Source organism: Trachurus trachurus (genome assembly GCF_905171665.1).
Source record: "Trachurus trachurus genome assembly, chromosome: 23".
NCBI lineage: Eukaryota > Metazoa > Chordata > Actinopteri > Carangiformes > Carangidae > Trachurus > Trachurus trachurus.
The window spans coordinates 25,083,657-25,095,698 of NC_139912.1; positions in this window are offsets into that span (position 1 = coordinate 25,083,657).

The following is a 12,042-nucleotide window of genomic DNA, read 5'->3' on the forward strand; positions in this document are numbered from 1 at the left end:
CACACAGTGATGCAGTCTGAAAATAAAATGCACTGATGTGTGCGAGGGAGCTTCCACGCTGATGTGTGTATGTGTGTGTGACACATGAGACGTGTGAGCTGTGTCATGGCCTGTGGAGACAGCTTCTCAAGTGTGAACGTGATTTCTCCTTGATTAAAACAGATTGTGAAGGAAAAAAAACACAATGTGACAGTCTGAGAGTCATTTGATGTAAATGAGCAAAATCAAATTGTAATGTTTCTCTGTAGCAGGAAATAGTCAGAGCAAAATGAACAACAATCAATTGTATTTATACCGATATATTTATATTCCGACTAGGCTATTAAGCGCACCTGAATATAAGCCGCACCAGCTAAATTTGAAAAGAAAATAGATTTTGTACATATATAAGCCGCACTTGAATATAAGCTGCAGGTTTTCATGTTGTAACATGAGATATTTACACAAAAAGACAGTGCACGGAAGATGTGTGGAACTATGCATGTCCGCTCGCTTTTCCGCTGTTTCGGTACGCTCCTCTCAGCCATGTGCATTTGTTGACAACGAAGCAGGCGAAAAATCTATAAATGGAGCGGTGAAAAACGTTACATAACATATACGATGTTACGGCGTGTGTGTTTGTGTAGTCTTAACCGCCATGAACAAAAGATTAGGGGTTATGGAGTGTGTTTGTGTCGCCGTGCAGCAGAGAGAGAGGGGACACCGGAGCGGCCGGTAGGTACACTGATGTTGCAAGGTTAGTGTCATGTAGTAAACTATCACAATTACGAAAGCAGAAGTAAGCTTTAGTAATTGTGGATGGAGTTAGCAGTCCCTACGTCACCACATTCACACGCATCCCTTGGCTGCACACACAGAGAGGACCGCCCCTTTATGCCGTTCTCTCTCCTCATTGGATAAAGGTTGTAGGATACAAGGAAAGTTTTCTCCTGGGCTTACAGCAGAGAAGAGTGACTGACAGACCCGAGTTTCAGACCAAACACTCTATAGAAGTGAAACATTTTAAAAAACAAACTGCAGTGACATCCTGATTGCTGATTGGTTCACAAATATACTTAATGTGCATGACCTTTTTCCACACAGGCTCCGCCCACTTCAAATACTGGTACAAAAAAAAAAGAAAGAAAAAAAGTCATCATTGCTTTAGCCACTAGATGTCGCCTGGCAACAAAACCTAACTCTGTATCATGAGGTGCTGCTGTTCTCCTATTTTATAATAGGAGAAGAACAGTGTTGTGTTGTATGAGGTGAAACATTGCATACTGTGCCTTTTAAAATGGACCATTAGTGCCAGCACTGTGTGCTACTGTTAACAGATACATCAACCTTTTATTTCTTTAAGCTTTATGGAAGAGGAGAGAGTCGCAAGAACAATTAGCGTTCTGAATGCAATGGGGGTTTTTTCGTCTGCACAAATGGGAGAGCCTCATGCGTGCCTCAGGTTGCTATAAATAGCTTTATTTTCCCAGCATCCCTTGAGGCCAAGCGAGGAGATGGATTGATTGAGGGGTGAAGAGAGGCAGTGAGGGAAAGGTGCTAATATCACTGTCAGTCAACATCTAATGCAGCGGCAGCACAGAGAGAGAGAGAGAGAGTGGTGTGTAGAAAAAACAACATACTACACACACACACACACACACACACACACACACACACACACACACACACACACACACACACACACACACACATTACAGAGGAGCAATGCTGCTCATTAGCAGCAATTGAGGAAAACATAAAGACTGAATCAGAGCAGGATACACCTGAGAAAATAGCAGGACAAACTTCATTTAAAATGTATTTAAGATATATTAGCTGTGATTATGTGACTGTGTCTTTATGACATGATGCCCTTAAAAAAAGACTCAGAAATATAATGAGATAATCAGACGCCAACACACAGGCACAAAGCTCAGCTGTTACATCACCATCCATACTGTCGGGAAATGTGATTCCTTTGCTCCTTAATTGTTTAAATACTTATTCACCATTGATTATGTGGTAATTAGTTGATACAAAAGGTCGTGTGAGATTTTGGTCCTTTAGAAAGACTCGATGTCTTAATGCTTGAGTAAGCCTAATGAACACTGTGGTCGATGTCTGTCAACCAGGGTCGTAATTATGTTCGCCTGTCACTTCCTGACACAGTCTGTAGCTTAGCAACCTGCCACGGAGACAGAGCTAAAGTTGGACCTCATTTGAATATTCCACAGAAATTAAAATAAATAAATAAAGACAGAAGCTCAGGTGGTCGGTTGTATCAGGACGGGTCTGAAGACCACCGAAATCCCCTCACACACGTCCGTCACAACGCCATCAAATTTCACAGACATGTTAGAAGGTGTGATATGAATGTGGGCAGGTTTTATAATTACTGTGCACTGGGAATAAAACAAAAACATATGTTTTGGCCACTCCACCCACTGAACTCCCACCATTCTTATATAAATAGATGATTTTCTTCACAGGTTGTATTTTTTTCCCCTAAAGGTGCTAAGAGACGGCACGTAGCTGGTGTATTCAGGTTCAAGTGCGTTATGTAATGTGTTATTTTTCTTACAGCATATGTAATGTCTACATGAGATTTCTATTTTTGTAAAAGACAATGAAGAACTAATGGTTCTTCATTTTAATTTGTATTAATTTGCAATTAATTTGCAATTAGAAACAATTGTCATCCTCATGGGTAAACAGGATGCAGCACACCACCCATCCGCACTACCTGAACTGGATCCTACAATTCCCATAATGCATCAAAAATACCCCCGACTTCACAGACTGTTGAATTCAAATTTTGCACAAATATTGTTTTAGAGTCAATGATAGGCGCAGTTTTTCCTCACAGCAAACTTTTTCAATGCATCTCACGGGTTTTGAGAGAATTTCTTCAAATATGGCACAAGGTCAAGATCAAAGTCACTGTGACTCAACTTATTTTTTATCAATTTAACCATCAGCTTAAATTGTTTTTTGTTTTTGTTCTATCCTCTAACTTATATATGACCATATGAAATTATTGTAAAATTAAAAGTGTGTATTGACCAAGCCCATGCTGTTGTCATTACGGTGACATCATCATTATTTTCATCCTATCAGACTGAATAGCTGCATGATTAAAGATGGTGTTGTATCCCTTTAAGATACTTTTCTGCAACTTGTTAACAAGTCTGTGTTTTGAAAGCTGTTCTTGTCTTCTCTGTTGTTTTCTCATGTTCCAGCATCAAACAGTTTGTTCCAAGGAGTGCACTCTAACACTGCTATACACACACCAAGCACAAACACACACACAACAACACCTGGGATAGCTCTATACAAACACAGAGTGTGGCCGTAACATACGGTGTCCTCTGCCTCCCCATCTGTTTCTTTGTGTCCCCGCTCTGCGTGCAAACCACCATCATTGTTTCCCAATGAAGTCGTGATCTCAAGACAACAGATAGCTCTTGAAATAGAAACATTTGTGTGTTTTTGAGTCATAATTACAGGCTGAGATAGTTAAAGTTGAAATCGGGGGAAGGCAGAGTTTAATATCTCACATTCACAGCCAAACTCAAGATGATGGAGGTGAAAAGGGAGAGAGGGAGTTGTGTGTTGGGGCTCCACTGGTGCTGCTTGAATCAAATTAAACACAAAGACCAAGCTACAACATGACTGTGCTTCTTCATTACTGTCCACACACAACAACACTAAGAGGGCTAAGTGAGATAAAGGGCCAACCCCCCCAGATCACCACTGGTCTTTATTGTACTTGCTGGGTAGAAAAGTAGGAAACTTGCCTCTGTCTCAATTACTGGTCCATACAGTATGAGGCCACTTGTTCTTCCTAACCTGGCCTGATGCATTATGTATCACAGCTAAGTGTTTCTGTGTGTGTGTCTCTCTAACTGTGTGTAAGGCTGCGTGTGTGAGAGTGTGTTTCCGCCTCGACTAGCGATGCATTATGCAGTGAGACAGAAGGCAGGTGCATGGGGTGCTGGGAGTCTCCTCGTGTGTGTGTGTGTGTGTGTGTGTGTGTGTGTGTGTGTGTGTGTGTGTGTGTGTGTGTGTGTGTGTGTGTGTGTGTGTGTGTGTGTGTGTGTGTGTGTGTGTGTGTGTGTGTGTGTGTGTGAGAGAGAGAGAAAGAGAGAGAGAGAGAGAGAGAGAGAGAGAGAGAGAGAGAGAGAGAGAACGAACTTTGGGGAAAACTATTGTTTTTCTGATACATGCAGAACTTTGCAGTGTTTTGGGTCTCCAGCTGCAGACGAAGGCTACATGCAAATGTAAATGTGTGTGTGTGTGTGTGTGTGGGGGGGGGGTGGGGGTGGGGGGGGGGGGGGGGTGAGACTGAGTGTGAGACTGAGCAGTGACAGGGTTGAGAGTGTTGGATTAGTTAAAGGATCATTTGCCAACAACTCTGATCTGCTGACTACACACGCACTAAGAGAGGGGTTGTTGATTAAGTTGATGTACAAATAAATTAGAGGAATGTTCAGTGGAGCTGAAGTTCTAACCGGTTGCACTTAAAGTTGTAGAAGTTGCCTTTACTTGGCTGACCTCCAAACACACACCGTAAAATGCAGCTCCAAAAATGATTCATGTTAAGATCATTATTTTTCCTTCTCATAAAACATCCTTGTCACGCACAAATGGCATTAGCTTATTAAACTGATTGATTTTCTTCACAAGACATTCAATCTATTTTTGATCAATCCAAATGTTGTTTTCATCACAGGAAACACATCTCAGTCTACACAATCATGTTTTTGGGCTTTACTTATTCACTTGTATTTGACAGTAACTGGAAAGGGTTCCTCAGACAACTTAAAGCTGTTGATCAATCAGCTGTTGTCAATTTTATTTATCAATGGAAATGAGTGGTAAATCCTCCCCGCAGTTTCATTCAACTTTGCGGAGCATTTAAGCATCTTGATTTGACTTGACTGTCTCCCCCGTGTGGCGGCGCCACGAATTGCGGTCCATCGAAAACGAACTCCTCCTAGGGGTTTCGCTCCATCGACTTCATATTGGCTGCAGATCATCCACAGACCACGCTGATTACAGTTTGTGCTCTGCAGGTCTGTAGGTCTGCAGGTCTGTAGGTCTGTAGGTCTGTAGGTCTGCAGGTCTGTAGGTCTGCAGGTCTGTAGGTCTGCAGGTCTGTAGGTCTGTAGGTCTGTAGGTCTGCAGGTCTGTAGGTCTGCAGGTCTGTAGGTCTGTAGGTCTGTAGGTCTGCAGGTCTGTAGGTCTGCAGGTCTGTAGGTCAAAGGCATAGACTGTAAAAAGAATGGACGTAGCACCGTGACGTCACCCATTGGTTTGGGTTTACTTACTAGCAGGCCGAGGGCCCGCCCACTGGCCTCGAAGCAGCGGTCTCCTGACCTGTCACTCAACGTTTCCGCGCCCTAATTGGCCAGAACTTTAAACCTAATAACAGTAAAACGGTAGAGTTTAAAAAAAATTCACCCCCCTCAGAGTGTGTGCGGGGGTAGAAACTATCGGTTGAGACCAAAAAAATAAAATGTACCAGGCTGTAAATATGTTTTTTTAAGCTGTAAAATCGGCTATTTTAACATGGGGCTCAATTGGAGTTGCTCCCTTCTGACACCAGCCCCCAGCGACAGCCGAGGGGATTGCAGTTTTTTGAACGCGGAAGTGAGCTTCACTTCTCAGACCGACAACTGCCCCCTTGGTTAAAGGGCGTGGCCGCTATGGCCGCCGCCATTTCTGATGCCTTGCCATGCATATACCAGCTGCTCTATCTCCCACGTACTTCGTCCCAACTGCTTCAAAATGTAGGTACATGACCAGAGGCCGGCCCTCTACGCCTCCATTTGCTCGTAGGCAACCTCGCTCATGTCGCCCCCTTGTGGACACAGGACATGACATATTTTGCATTGACATTGTCCGATTTGCTCGAAACTTCACATATTTGATGATGTAACAACCCTGAACACAACAGCCCACATCCCGTTACTGCCCCCTGGTGGACGAACCATAAACTTGTCATAACTCCATCATACATTGTCCGATTTGTTTGAAACCTCACATGTGTGATAAGGGAATGACCCTCAACGCACCTGGGCATATCACCTTACCGCCCCCTGGTGGATGAACCATCAACCTCTCATAACTCCTTCATGCTTTGTCCGATTCATTCCAAACTTCATATGAGTGATGAGGGGCCGCCCCTGAACGCACCAGACCACATGTGGTGACTGCCTCCTGGTGGATGAACGAAACATTTCATTTTTGGCCTCCTTCTAAGTTTTTTCTCACTTTCAACTTCACGCCACAGCCCCGACATGCCTCAGGCCCCGCGATCGCATGGGTGAGCGAGGGCCAGTAATCGCCACTTGCAGCTTTAATTTCAATTGTAATTTGTAGGGGATACTGACCCAGTTCTGCTCGGCAGGCATTATTTGGGATGTGTCTCTGCAGCTGCAATATATATCTACAAAATTCTACATGGAATTTCTCCATTGGGTGATTGTCCCAGTCAGTGAATTTTAGATGTGTACTTGAGCGGGCCCGTTATTTCACTGCCATATAGAGCGATGGGTTCTATTCCAGATTTAAAGATTTTTAACCATATTTTAATTGGAATATCTGATTTGATGTTTCTTTTAATTGCATAAAATGCCCTTCTCACTTTGTCTCTCAGCTCATTCACAGCCGTTTGAAAATTACCTGATTGAGACCTAAATATGTGTAATTTTTTGCATGCTCTAATTTAACTTTGTCCAGATAGAATTGATGTTTAAGGCTGTGATTCCCAGACCTCTTCTGGAAAATCAGTATTTTAGTTTTGTTCAGGTTGACAGTCAGAGCCCAGATATGACAGAAACTGTGCAGGGGATCCAGGTGTTGTTGCAGCATGAAGCTGGAGAGGACCAAAACAGAGCTAAAAGAAGTTTGGCCACAAATAATATTGTTTGGTAATTTTTTTTAAATAGAAAGTGAAGATAGACAGGAAATGGGAAACTGGAGTGGATGATTGAAAAGCAATAACTATGCAAGTCCAGTCACTTTTCCTCTGTTTTGGTCGCTTTTCTTCTCTACAGAGCTCCCCCTATAGTTTCAGAGTGCGTATTTTCACTCTTGTAAAAGCTAACAGCTAACCCTCCTCCCTCCCCTCCTGGCCATGCATGTGCATTTGTTTTCAACAAAACTGGCATGAAGGCATCCATTGAGCTATGTCTACATTAACAAGAGAGACTACCGGGCGTGTTTGCGTCATAGTGCCGTAAAGCAGTCCATGTTTCTCATGAGACAAGAGGTGTGGCAGAGAGCCTCCATTCTCCCCGTAACAAGTCATTCAACCATCACAATTACTCCGAAGCTGTTTAATTAAAGGTCACATATTATGAAAATATCACTTTTTGAAGGCTCTTTAACATATATTTATCTTGCCTTCTGGCCCCGAAAATGTGAGAATTGACAAAGAAATCAGTAATGTGCAGGCTCCCTAGGTTCAAATCCATGTGGTTTTATGTTATCTTCCAGTCAACTAGCTTTCAAATTTGCATAACCCCACCCCTCCCTGGTACCAGTAGAAGGAGAGGGGTGGGGTGAGCAGTGGCTGATTTACATTTAAAGGGACAGACACTGAAACCAGCTGTTCTGAACAGGGCTGTTTTGAGAGGATGAAAAGAGCTGTGATGTTTGATCCTTGGGGGATTTTGACCAAAGCAAAGTCTTTAAGACACCTGGGAACTATTTTAATTTGTGGGAAAGGGGTAGAATATAGAAATCTTGTATAGTTCCTCTTTAAACATATAGTGAAGCTCTTGACCTTTAACCTAAATTGACCCAAAATTAAGTTCATGATTAGCCTAATAAAAAAAAAACACACACAGTTGTTTTTTTGTCTCTTTTAAAGTTGCAGAGTCTGACTACGTATGCTTCACAATGGCCCAACAGTTATCAAATCATTTTTCCAATTTCTCTGTACAACATAATATGTTTGCTTGTTTGTGGAAAGTGGTTATTTGCAGCGAGGGCATCAATCATTATAAGTTGATGCTGGGCGCAGGGAGCTTTGTTAAACTTCAAAAGACTGGGCTCATCAGAGAAATAACTGAAAACTGAGAGATTATCATGACTTCTCACAAAAGAGAAGCGTTTATCCCAAAGCTCCCGAGTCTCAGGACCCCTGCGCATCCACCAGAGGAGGCAGAGTGGAAAATGAAAAAGTGTTGTTGTGAACAAGCACTGTCGGGGTGATCATAATGATTAGGACTGGCATGTGCTTTGCCTTTTTGAAATAATGTCAATGAGAGTCAGAGGCAGCGTGTTGCTTCGACACTGATTTGCTCCCACAGCGCTGCAGCACACACAGTTTTTGAGTTATCGGAGGAACTTTTACATTTTCTCTCTCTTTTTTTAACTTTTTTTAAATGTGTAATTCAAATTACACATTAACAGAAGAAGTTTCATCGGGATGCACTCGTGTTTGTCCAATTTGTTTGTATTCCAATGCCGATTATGTGAATGGGCTTATGCAAAAATACAAAACTACGGCTGCTTGGAGTCAGAAAATAGGGTAATTCAGCGGTGATGATAATTCAGTTGTGGTGATAATGGTGATGTGCATGAAGATGCTGTTTAATTCTGATGCTGCTGAGGAGCCACAGGCTAAAAATGCAAATATTCTTTGTGTAACTTCTGAGATGAGAAGCAACAGAATAATTTTACCTCTGAGATCATCTGTGTTAAAAATCCATGAACTACGGTGGCCCTGAGAGATCAAACACACTCGCAACACAACAACAAGCACACAAATGCTGCAAATCAAGTGGCTGTCAAACTAATGACAATGTTTTCTTCATTTCTCTATTTATGTTTTCCTACATTGCAGTGTATTGAGCGCTCAGCAACTTCTGACTAACGCCAGTGCACGTTCACGTTCAGTTGCTGCACTTTCACAGCACAACAGCCCGATATTAATCCTGTCAAACCCTGCATCTCCGATGTTGATCACTTGCTGCAGTCGTTTGATCTTGTCAGACTGCCACACACTTTAATTAATCAGGTAAATGTGAGATCAGTCGTTAGAAAACACTGTGAAAGTGAATGGAGCTGTACACAGTGAGCACAAGGCTTCAGGTTTAATTCACACTGTAAACAGCTCCGGGGCTTTTCATCTTTTCATCAAGTCACATTCAGAGGTTTGTAAATAATCATTTGAGGGGGGGGAAAGTGCTGAAACACCTCCAGTGAAGTCACAGAGAAGTCATATAGAAGTAATAAACTATAAAACGGTATAGCCCATGAGCTTATGTATCTTTTTTATTTTTATTTTATTTAACCTAAACTGCAACTGTAGTAATTACAGTCCCCTCCTCTGTAATGAGATTCTCACTGCTGTCACATCGTACCTGTGAATCAGTTTTCTCCTCTTTCCTGATCCTCTGTACTCCCACTCCATCCCTCTCATCTTAATTATTTTCTGCTCCAGCAACTTCATTGCAACCTCAGTGACTGATTAAGTAACAAACACTGATCCAATTTGAAAAACAAATCTGTCTCTGTGTTTTTTTCTGTTGTGTTGTTCTCACCTTTTGCTCTGGGAAAGCAAATGGCTCTTTCTTAAGGCTCTGCATCTAATTAATTGCTCTGAGCCTCCGACACTTCAACGAAAAAATAAAAGATGACAAACAGAAAGGTGCACTGCTGTTATGCTAAACTATTCGCATGCATATGTGTGTATGTAGGCCTACACGCAAAGACACAATGTAAAGTAGAGAAAGAACATCTCTAATAATTAATCAGTACAATCTGAGCAAATCAGTTATGAGCGCTCCGTCTATCCGACCTGTAATTTAATGCTCCACATCCTTTGTGGAAGTTTGTTACTGACAGGACTATTAAGTGCGCACACAACAAATCCAAGATGTGATCTGCAAGTGAGAAAGTGCGAAATGCTCTTTTGAACTGACAGTCCTGATTCACATTTACACATCTGTCTCTCTGCACTGGTAAAGCACAAAAGCAAATTTGCTCTCTGCTTGGAGGGTGAGATGAGATACGCCTCCGATATCTGTCAGTTAACAGGCTACAGACTCATATTTAACTAAGCTTGGGATAAACACTACACACAGGGGGGAACAACTGGCCTAGCTCAGACTGGCACACACACACACACACACACACACACACACACACACACACACACACACACACACACACACATATATATATATATATATAATGTGTGTGTATAGGTATATAGGTGTATATAAATATGTAAGCTCTGGGAATAAGGGCTTGAATAAGGGGTTCAAGTTCACATTGTGCTTCTATTGTAGGTACTGTAGCCTATATAAATGAATAGATGCATTATGTGTAAAACAACAACAACAACAACAAACAATAAAAAGATGAGACAGAAAAAAAAAAATATTATAATATTTCACATTTATCATGTTAATGTTCTGTCCCACTTATACTTAGCACAACATAAAAACATAACCACGGCTTTGTATGTCTGTATTCAGCTCTGATTCTCATGGCCTGTGTGTGTGTGTGTGTGTGTGTGTGTGTGTGTGTGTGTGTGTGTGTGTGTGTGTGTGTGTGTGTGTGTGTGTGTGTGTGTGTGTGTGTCTCAGTCAGTGTGATGTTGTCAAAGCTGCTGGTCACATGTGAGTCAGAGGCACACGTCACAATGACCGAGGCAGCCCTCTCTGACAGAAGCTGTCAGTATGCTAACAGCTAGCTGTCATTGGGAAGGAGGTCAGCGCCGTAGAAAAGAGCGACCTTGGTCTATTCATAGAGTCGATGTTATTGAGATGTTGCATTAAGCGCTGTTGACCCCCATCTTGATGATGTTACCTATGGTACCTATGGTCACTTTAACCTATCACAACCTAAAATAGCTAATTAAATGGCGTCTTGTGTCTTATACAAAATACAAAGTGCAGAAATAACAATTTGCAATTGTACAGATGTTTTACAGACCTTTATACTTCCAACAACTATATTTGATTTATAACAACTCCGCACCAAGATGTAAAATGGCCACTGCCTATACCACAATTTCCAAAGTTGTGCACAAACAAATCCTGTTGAATCTAGTTCTTAGTCACAACATGAGACCAGAGACTTAGTTAAACATCAACAGCTTGATCCACACACTTGAACAACAACAACAACAACAACAACCCCCATTAAAGCGTATTTATAGTATCAGCTTGCAGGGCAGTTAGCTAATTAGCTGCTCAGCTTCAGCAGATTAAACAGCATTTAAACGTATCTGCAAATGTCACTTCAGTTCCTTTAGATGTTGTTAGGTCACCACTCTACCCTGACCCTGACCCTGACCCTGGCCCTGACCCTGGCTTGGAGCTACTAGCTTGTTTATTTTGCTGCCATGTGCTCAGGAGAACACTAGACTTGGTTAACATGATTTGTATGTATTTTTCAGTTATTGTAGGCCCTTCCATATCGTAGAGCACCAAAAACTATGGAAAAAGCAAACGTAGTTTTCCCAGTCATAGTCATGACAAAATAACACATCACAGGTCTTTGAATGGCATGTTTCTAGTGTTTGGTTCTATTATGGAAAAAAAAGAAGACAGATTTTATAAAACATTAGTACTTATCTCATTATCTTTGGCTACAAAAGCTCCAAAATCTTGTCATAAATGAACTTCCATATTCTTTCTATCAAGATCCAATCATTGATTAATCAGATAATCAGCAACTGCAACAGCATCATGATTTTCTAAATGCCAGAGGGCAGTGGTGGGGGGGGGGATAATAATGAAAATCGATGGCACAGTGTCAAGGGATACAGAGGATCCTGGAGGTTTACTCAAAGCTACAGACTGAAAGAAAAATAACATACTGTTTATTCCAGCAATTTACACCCTGCACACTCTCGGCTCACAGTATTGTACGTCCTTCACAGAGGCTCAGAGTGTGAATCGTCTAATCAACATTTGTATAATCATCCCAGTAAGATTTTATTAAAGTCTCTCCTGTGAGTCGGCCCCAGACTGCTTGTTGTAATTAGAATCTGGTAATGAGATGGGTTAGAAAGAGAGCAATCATCATGCCTTTTGT